The sequence below is a fragment of the Corapipo altera genome, unplaced genomic scaffold, assembly GCF_003945725.1.
Source record: "Corapipo altera isolate COAL_440 unplaced genomic scaffold, ASM394572v1 49, whole genome shotgun sequence".
Classification (NCBI taxonomy): domain Eukaryota; kingdom Metazoa; phylum Chordata; class Aves; order Passeriformes; family Pipridae; genus Corapipo; species Corapipo altera.
Genome location: NW_020884879.1, coordinates 14,031,204 through 14,036,976, shown reverse-complemented (window position 1 = coordinate 14,036,976; position 5,773 = coordinate 14,031,204). Strand labels below are relative to the sequence as shown.

At 37.3% G+C, this 5,773-nt stretch overlaps 1 long non-coding RNA gene across 1 annotated transcript; it reads right to left on the bottom strand.

Moving 5' to 3' along the window:
* Window positions 1-1,858: 1,858 nt before the first annotated feature.
* LOC113945021 lies at window positions 1,859-4,901 on the bottom strand. The gene is made up of 3 exons (XR_003526919.1): window positions 4,417-4,901; window positions 3,137-3,224; window positions 1,859-2,782 (listed from the first exon to the last, which is right to left on the bottom strand). It is a non-coding gene; the product is annotated as an uncharacterized LOC113945021 (long non-coding RNA).
* Between the last annotated feature and the right edge of the window lie 872 nt (window positions 4,902-5,773).

Here is a 5,773-nt window from a genome sequence, read left to right as displayed (position 1 = left end):
CTTTGCTGGTGACAATATATTAATAAGCCCTTGTCCATTTGTTAACAATAAATGAAAAAGAGAGAAAAAACAAGCAAGGCTTATGTGCTTAAACTGTAGCATCAAAGAAACATATAATGAGAAAGAGGAATCAGCTTGCAAATGAGTCCTTAATTTAAAAATAAGGCAACATCATTGCATAGTTATATTTTTAATTATTTGACTAATTATTGACTAATTGACTATAACACGTGAAGACAGTGCTAACAAATCATGGCTTTGGGAAATGTTTACTTTCAGGATCAGTATAATACTTATTTGCACAAGCAGTAATACCAAATTGAAACATCTAGACTGCCCAAAGCTGGATGTCATTGGTGAAAATAGGATGTGAATCTCGACTGGTTTCTTTAATTCTTTCTTCTGCAGCACATTCTTAAAATCAATGTGTAAAGACTGAGAGAAATAGCAATTGTGATTTTCAAATGAATATTTTTTAGAGAAATTATTAGGATATTTCTTCTAGAATCTTTTGTGTAGATAATATAAAACACTGTGACACTATATTCTATCTCTTTTCTCTAGTGGAATATTTCACTGGGATTATTATCATAACTATTTTGCTACGTTCAATGAAATTAACATTGATTCCATTTCTTGAAATCATATGGAGACTGCAACTGCAGTCTGCCTTATTACCAAATGAGTACAGTTTGCCCTTCAATAATTCTCTAAACTCTCAAATGCCTGGGAAATAATATGCTGGAGTGTTACCGAACTGTGACTGAAGCACCATTTGTGCAAAGTGTGACAGTGCACAAATGACATTCCACAATAAAAGTTCAAATGACATTAATCTTCCACAGAGGTTCATTGACTGGGTAGATGCTTCAAATACCATATAAAGGCACTGTGGTCCCACTTCACATTATTTCTGAGTGCTTCCTCTGTATTAGTCTTTTGCAAACATGTTCATTAATATTTCTGTTATATACTTAAACATAATCAATGAGAAATTAAAAAATTTAATATAATATTTATGCAACTACATCAGTGAAAAGTTTGCATTTGTATTTGCTGTAGAGAAATCCTCTTGACAGTGGTATCATTAGGAATATAATGGTAGGCAGTGTAATCCACCCATTTTCATTCCTTGTTGACAATGGCATATAACTTGTTTTGTGGGTTTACTCCCTTCTGCCATCTTGAATTACAATTGGCTGAAAAAGGTGCAGGCTCTGACCACTGTTATTTTCTCACTTTGTCTTCGTAAGATCCCAGTACAGGGAAGGGAAATAGGGTTACCTAAATGGAGATTTAAATTTAAATGGAGGTTTATGTTGCATGAATTTTGGAAATTGGAGGAATGATCTTTGAGGGATTGTGAAATTTGATGGTAGGAATATGGGGCTCAGAGCTTGGTTATTTCACTTTCAAACCCTTCTCTTTTGCTTATTTGGATTTTGTTCTTTGGCCATGGCCTATCACATTTTACTTCCCTCCCTACTGAAGTGTAGGTTAGAAGGGCATTGCTCCTGGTGTCACACAGGCATTTGAGAATCAGTTACTCAATATCTGCTCAGTTCTTTCTGTGAAATTTCCTGGAAGATGTCTTTCAGTGTCCAGTCTTGACTTGAAGAACTTAATTAGTGGAGAAAATATGGACCAGTGAACTTGTGATCCTGCAGCATAAATATAAGCCCATTTTTTCCTTCTCTGATTTTCATCATTTGTTTAGCTGCATGTCATTGAGCATTCTGTGCTCCTTTGAAAGCCAAGACCCCATCTAAACCTACCCGTGTCTTCAGAGGCCGGAATTCACTTTTGTGGCTGTGATTTTGCTGGAAACAAGGAGAATAAATTCAGGTCCTGGCAAGAACACATGCTGTTTGGTGCAGCAGTCCTTTGCTCAGTTGCTCAGAGCCTGAAGAGGGAAACAGCCCCTGGGGACCAGTGGAATCCCATCTTCATCTAAGGCTAAAAATTGATTTATTTTTCATTTATCAGCAAGGAAATTGCTTTTTTTTTGGGCTGTGATGAACCAACCTTCTGACAACACGTCAGAGATTAATTGCTAAAGACCAGAAGGGACTGCTATGACCATCTAATCTGCCTTCTTGCATAACATAGACCTTTGGACTTTCACTAAATAACTCACACTTGAAGGCCACTGTATCCCCAAGGAAAACAGCCAGTCCTGATTTTATTACCGGAGCCCACTGCAACTCAGCACATTTTTCAATGAAGCTTTCTGTTAACTATTTTGTGGTTTTTTTCAGTGTGTGCTGTAGTAATTAATTTTTTTTCCTTTGAATTTTTTGATCAAGATCTAATGAAGGAATTGATTAGATTAATTCCTCTATACCAACTGTGAGGAGGAGACTCTTTCAAGATAATCTGCTTCCTGCTCCAGGAGGCTTCATATTTTTCTTTTGAATTGATGAGGACAATTGAATGACAGCAATCACGAACCAGACCTCCTCCTCTTCTGTATGGTGCAGGCAGGTTCCCTGTGCGTTCTCTGGTGCTGTGAGTCTTACACATAAGCTTGTAGTGGGACAAGAAGGCACAATTTCAGCAAAGACAGGGAACATCTTCTGGTGTGTAACCCACACAGTGGGAACCTCCCAGGGAAATGGGAGCTGTGGGGTTGATGACCTCAGTCTGAAGTAGAGCTCAGATTTTAGGTCTCCCTTTCCTGGTTTGGGGAATCTGCCACCATGTTGTCGTGCAAAGTCAGGTTATCACTGTGACTGTTGCATTGTCAGAAGAATACTTAGAGTGCTGATTCCTCTCAGGAAACCTAGAGGACCAAAGAGAGAAAAAGACATTTGATGAGCTGAATCAGATTCCCCACAAACCAGTTGTGGAGCCTTTGCTCTTACATAGGCAACCTGATTCACCCTCAACATTAAGTACCTATAGTAGGTCATGAGAGTACAGTCCATGTCTACATGGACTCCAGTGGTGCTGGAGTGGTGCTGCAGTAATAGTTGTGAGATGTCTGCTAGTGCAAGACAACTCTGGGGGCCAGATGAGGGAAGTCACATAGCCAAAAAAAAAAAAAAGCAAGACAATGGAACAGTTATGGCCTGATTTCATGTGCAGCTGCTCTTCGTGCAACTGAGTCACTGTTCCTGTTAGGGCTTCTGCTTACCTTTGAGTCTCAGTCTGTGGTGGTGCATCCTCCAATTATTTATCGATAAGGACCATCTCTGCCCACACTCTATAGTCATCTGTATTTGCTGCAACAAAGATTAATAAGCTACTGGGTGATGAGTAAATATTTAACAACATTTTTCTTTGCTTTGCTTTGCATGTAAAATAAATATATTTGCAGAATATTCATTTTCCCTAGGTCTGGCAGCTTCCTAGAGTCTTTCACTTTTGACTCTCAGCAGATATGTTCATATGCTGTATCTAAAAGGATGGTGATGCAATCTTTATGTTTTGCATATAGCAAACATTATGTTTCATCCTCCTTTGAGAAAATCCGTTTCTGAGGTTTCAACTAAATGTGTCTCATCTTCATATTCAGTATGGCTCCACTTATGCTGCAGCTTCCAAATTATTCTAACCCTTGTGTGCCTTTTTTTACTAGGATTTTTCAAGAATTTTCAAGTTCCATTTTGTTCATAGTAAAATTTATTGATAAGACAAAAGGGCTTCCTTTTAGGGATTGAAATATTGATACTTTTACCTTAATGCTTATGTTTTAGTCCTCAAAATATATTACACTGTTGAATTCTTTGTTCTCTGGGTGAACATTGTTTCTTCCACAATACCTTATTATCTGTCTTCAAGAAGAAGCGCATCAAACAAACCATTATGAACATGCAACTGGTAACTAGACTTTAACCTTCAGCTGTTATATTTGTTACTTTTCTTCTGCTGAGTCTTCTTAAGCAGAGCCCCCTTGGTGGCAGTCTACTGATTTCCCACTGCAGACTGGTATTTGCAGAGATTGTAGGTACCTATACCCTTGATTAGACCACATGTTTAAAACTATGTCCGTCATATCTTTGTTAACTACCTAACCTTTATAAAAAGCAATTTTATCCGTAATCTTTTTTAACTCTATTGTTAACAGATAAAGTAACCTCTGTCCTCCGGAGTTAATAGTAGGGTGTAACTAGTCAGTAAGTGCTATTCAACTGCACTGCAACTTTTACTGTGTGGCAGAATCATCCTGTGAAATCCTGCCGTTCTTATCAGTTACTTCAACCTCTTTATTTTCTAATCCCTCATTTACCCCATGTAATCACCTCACCTTCCTGCAGTAGGGAAGGGGTGGGTATGTGTTCCTTTTTGCCTTTCCTCTCCCCACTCCTCACACAGTACTCAGTAAACATGAACAGTGTGTGGATATTCCTCATGGACTTAAGACAGAGAATCTTTGAGCTGCTCAGATGGAAGGCATGGGAATATATCACATACCTAAATAGCTTGAAGGACGGTTAGCAGACAGTAATCCATTCCACAAAACTCAGAGTTGCCCTTACATTGCTCCCAACACTCTTGCTGACTCTCCAAGCATTCCCTGCACATGCTTGTCTAGTAAAAACAGCTTTCAATAAAAAACATACAGTTCATTTTATAAAAAGATATTCTTGGAAAATAAAATACATTGAGATTGGCTTGTAAGTTCTTCATAAGTATATTACCTCAATAGATGATTTCATCTGTGACCTTCTGGATCAGATTTTCTCCCAGAACAAAATTCATTCAAGAGTTTCAGTCAACAACCATTAGTAATACCACCAAAGACTCCAATTCCCCCCCTGTTTTGGTATAAGACTGTATGAGCTTTAGATTTGTGATCAAAACAACCACTCCCAAAATTACATGTACCAGTATTTCTGTACCATATTAAAAGTACAAAGGGAAGAAGAAGGATTTTAGAAACATGGATGCAAACCCACTTAGATAATTCCAGGGCTAGGACAATAATTAGTGAAGAGCCAGAAAACTTTCATATAACTCTGCATGCTCTTCAAAGTTTTGAGGTCACATTCTTCTCTGAGTTATGAACACACAGCCTTTATTAAGGGCTGTATGTCAATAATCTGGGCACAGAGAAGGTTCAAACTTTGGTTAGAGGAAACAATTTCTGACTGTTACATTCTGAGTTGCACTCTATGCTTTCTTCCAAAACAGTTTGTTCGCCGAAAATTGCAGACTAAGGAGGAAAATACAGTCAAAGGGAAAGCAGGAGATCCTGCTCTCTTCACTCCTTTCTTCCACCACAATTGCTAGTTACTGTACTTCACAACCCTTATACTTACATTTGTTGCAATGGGGTTTTTTTTCAGATTTTATTTTTATTTTTAAATAAGCGTCCTACAGAATCCAGGACCAGAAACTAATCATTGGATATGTGACCGTATTTGATGTTTTTCTAGTTTGATATCAAAAAATGGGTGTTTCCTACTCCTGATCATTTATCACAAATTTTATTTGATCAAACTGAACATTTTTAAATGGTTATTTATTACAAATTGTATTTGATTTAATTGTATGATTTCAAATTTGAAATTATACTGTCCAGACATGCTGGGTCTTGTTTCTATTGACCTAACCTTTTTGTTAGTGACTTATCTTTGTGAAGTAAGTGTTTTGCTTCTCTACGTTTTGGCTTACCTTGCCTTCTTAAAATTTTATTTTATTTATTTTATTTTATTTCATTTTATTTTATTTTTCAAGGGGAATAAAGCAAAATGATTGGTGCTTCAGGTCTCTTTGAAAGAAAGCAAAACATCACAGGGAACTTCTTTGCACTAAAGCAGAGGAGAAC